Source organism: Tupaia chinensis, unplaced genomic scaffold, assembly GCF_000334495.1.
Source record: "Tupaia chinensis unplaced genomic scaffold, TupChi_1.0 Scaffold000197_1, whole genome shotgun sequence".
In the NCBI taxonomy this organism is placed as follows: Eukaryota; Metazoa; Chordata; class Mammalia; order Scandentia; family Tupaiidae; genus Tupaia; species Tupaia belangeri.
Window position 1 is genome coordinate 4,509,532 of NW_006159672.1, and position 4,328 is coordinate 4,513,859.

Genomic DNA, 4,328 nt, shown 5'->3' on the forward strand with positions numbered 1-4,328 from the left:
GGATGACCACACTGTAATCCCTTCTCCTCCATTCTCCTTTTGGGATCCTGGGCACGCACGCACACGTGCCCAGCATGAGTTTAAGCCACCGGGTCCAGGACTCGAACCGTGGTTGACTACATGGGAGTCCAGCGACATAGCCATTACGCTAACTGCTGGTCCCCAAATGCTATAGATTTTGTATTTTGATTTTGTACTCTGCTACTTTACTGTATTTGTTTATCACTTCCAGAAGTCTTACAGATCTTTTAGAATTTTTTATGTATAGAATCATATAATCTGCAAATAGAGATAATTTCACTTCTTTTCTTCTTCAAATGCCTTTTAGTTGACTCTCTTGTCTGATTGTATTGGCTAGAACTTCCAGTATTATGTCAAAAAGAAGTGGCGAAAGTGGGCAGCCTTGTCTTTTTCCAGTTTTTAGTAGAAAAGCTTTAAGCTTTTCCCCATTGAGTATGATGTTAGCTATGGGTTTCTCATGTGGCTTTTATGGCTTTTATTGTTTTGAGGAATGACCCTTCTATAACAATTTAGCTAAAAGTCTTAATCATGAAGGGATGCTGTATTTTATTGAATGCTTTATTTCCATCAATTGATGTGATCATATGATTTTTATCTTTCTGTTAATGTAATGTAATACATTATTGTATACAATGTTGTTCTGCATATTTATGTGTTTAGAGTAGTAAAAATGGGGCAAGTGTATTGAATGTATGAGTAGAAAGTTTTTTTTCTTTTTGAGAGGTTTTCGCTATAGGGCATGTGTGCTTGCCAGACAGAGAGAGACATAGAGATTGAAAGAGAGAAATCACCCCCCCAGGGGGGATGGTCACGCCACAATCCCTTCTCCTCCATTCTCCTCTCGGGATCTTGGGCACACATGTATACGCGTCTGGCATGAGTTTTAAGCCACCGGGTCTGGGATGCGAACCGCGGTCAACTATGTGGGAGTCCAGCGACATAGCCATTACACTAACTGCTGGTTCCCGAGTAAAAAGTTTTTAAAAGTTGAAGATGATTAGGTGCTTCCTTACAAACACCTATTATCTCTAAAAAATAATAGACATTTTAAAAAATATGAAGTGATATCTATCTTAGTCTGGTATTGACTGACATTTCCCTGATGATTTATCATGTTGAATACTTTTTTCACATACCTGTTAGCCCTTGTATGTCTTCTTTGGAAATAGTCATTCTGCTCTTTTACCCATTTATTAATTGTTTTTTTTTTCCATTCATTTGTATGAGTTCCTAATATATTTGGTATACTAACCCTTTATCATATATATGGCTTGCAAATATTTTATTCTGTCCTGTAGTTAACATTTCCTTTTCGTTTGCTGTGCAGAAGCTTTTTAGTTTCACACAATCCTCGATGTTCATTTTGCTTTTGTCCCTATACTTTTGGGGTCATATTTTAAAAAATAGATCATACCAATGCCAAGAAGTTGTACTTATGTTTTCTTCTAGAAGTTTAATGGTTTCAGGTCTTAAATTTAAGTCTTTAATTAATTTTGAGTTATTTTTTGTGTATGGTATAAGATATGAATTCATTTTCTATCTTTTTTTTGCATGTAGATATCCAATTTTCTCAATACCATTTATTTAAGAGGTTGTCCTTTCACTATTTTGTTTCCTTGATATCCTTGATGAAAATTAGTTGATCATGTATGCATGGACTTATTTTAGGACTCCCTATTTTGTTTCATGGCTGATCTGTCAATTTTTTTATGGCAATGCCACATTGGTTTCATTATTTAACCTTTGGAATATAAATAAAAATAAGGAAATGTGATGTCTCCAGTTTTGTTGTTTGTGCTCAAGATTGCTTGGGCTATTTGGGGTCTTTCATAGTACCATATGTGTTTTAGAAGTTTTCCTAAAGCTTCTTTCTTTCATGACAGAGACAGAAAGAGAGAGGGAGAGAGAGAGAGAGAGAACCCCATAACCGGATATTCACACTATAATCCAGCCCCAGGCTCAGCTAGCAAAGATCATAGGTATGCCCATGCACATCCAGCGTATGCTGAGAAATCTCAGGATGAGAACCTGGGAACTTCCCATGTGACCTCAGCATCACAAAGTGTTGTGTTATCATTGTACCATCACTGCTGACAAAGATTGTGTTTTGTATTTCTGCAAAATATGCCATCGAAGTTTTGATAGAAATTATATTAAATCTGTAGAATACTGCGGGCACTATGGACATTTTGAAAAGTATATATAACTTTAAGAGACTTAAAACACACCAAAAGTTTAAAACTCAGCAAATAAATAAATTAACAGGTAAAATGGTAATATCTGAAAATAAATTTTAGTGAGTCAGAAGAGAAATAAGAGAATCTCCAAAATGTATACAGGAAACAAATACATTGAAAATATAAAAAGAGAAAAGGAAATACAGAGGGTAGAGTAAGAGATTCTAACATGTATGTAAGCAGAGATACAGAAGAAAATAATTAAAATAATAATAAAGATGCAACATTTGTAGAGATCATTGCTCATTTTCCCGCAAGTTATAAAGAAATCATGGGAATCACAGTGTTTTTCAAAGAAAGAAAAATTTAAAAAAATATCCAATCACAGGTTAGTTAAATCGTGCATGTTATAAAAATATGAAATTTTAAAAAGCCAGGAGGAAAGCAATCTGTAAAGCAACAGCAAGTTTCACACTTGGAGAAATGAAATCCAGAAGACAATAATAAATGAAGTGTTAAGAAAGAAGTAATTATTAAAAATTGTAGGCAATACAAATTTATGGTTTTTAAGAATCATTCAGAAATTTAAAAAAAGTTTTTAGGAGAATTAAACCAGGACAGTTTAAAACTCTCAGACCCTGCAGCAGGGAGTTCTAAGAGATGGACTTCAAAGGAAGCCTCAGAAGGAAGAACTAAGATGCATCTAGCAATATTTTGCAACAAAACCAGAAAATGCAGCTAAAGCTAAATAAAAATAGACAGCATAAAAATAAAAATAAAGGGCGGAGGGCGGAGGGGCCCCACTGAGAAAGAGCACACTCTGAACACTGCCAGAAGGCCTGTTATTTTCCTGTAACCTTTCAGAGCCTGGGGGCTTCACCCTGACAGCCTCTCCTCCTGACAGCCTGGAATAACAAGCTGATAATGCTTTTCCAGAGCACGAACTTCTCCAGAAAAATGGAGACACAACTCCACACTGTGATGTTCCCTCCCCAGACCCTGAGTCTTATCTGGGCCAAGGCTCTCTTTGGAAAGTGCCCGTGACATCAGCATGTTCTGAGAACTTTGCCTGTTTGACTATGACACTGTGACAGTTGGTTGGCCCAGAAAGTGGTTGCTCTCAAAGTGAAAATTAGAACTCACAGCTTTAAGCATGAAAGTCCCCAGTTGTTTTTCTGATTGGATAGAATTGATCCTCCCTGAATCCTCGGTCATGAAAGGCCTTGTGTTCTTTCCTGGACTGACAATCACATTTCTAGAATCCTGTTCAAACCATCAAAAGCAAGAACATATCTTAAATCCAAAGGTCCAAAGCCAGAACGGTCCTTTGGCTCTCTCTACAAAAGGACTTCAAAGAGTTGTTCTTGGAGGGGCCAGATGGTGTCACAGTCAAACACAGCTCTCTCTACGGCAGCTCCACATGGAAGGTTCCCAGTTCAAGTTCCAGAGACCTCTCTTAATAAGCCGGGTACATATTTGCCCACGGTTGGGACCGGCTGAAGGCTATGGGTGCATCACGGCAACGAGACCCTACTGAAACTGCTGCCCCTTTCTGTTTCTGTCTTTCTTGCTCATGGAAGAAATGAAAGTTTATTTTAAAGTTCATCAAAAATAGAACTGAAGTAGACCACTTCTAATAGGGCATACGTTAGTGTTGTTTCTCCTACTGAAGGTGCGGCGTAGAGAAAGGCTTGCTGCAGAGGGAACCTGGAGGTAGGAGGGAGAGGCACACACCCCACTTCACTCCCTACTGCTACCTGTGTGGCTTTGTTCCAACGGTGTGTCCTCTCTGGGCGGCAGTCTCCTCATCCATAAAGCAAGAAAACAATACTCCCTTGACAATGCTACTACTATGAGGGTGGGCGCAATGACACCATACACAGCAAACTTTCTTCTCAGAATCTGACTAGATGTGATTTAATTAACACATACCACCAATATACCCTCCCAATAAGATTGCATTCATATAGAATCAGGAGATCTGGATTAAAATCCAGGCTCTGCCAGTTGTTTGCTAAAGAACAGAGGCCACTGAAGCTCAGCTTCCAGAACTGCGATGCCTTCCACAGACCCCTGAGGGTGTGGAAGACAGTGAAGGGGTTGTGCACGAGCGTGCCTACAACAGTGCAG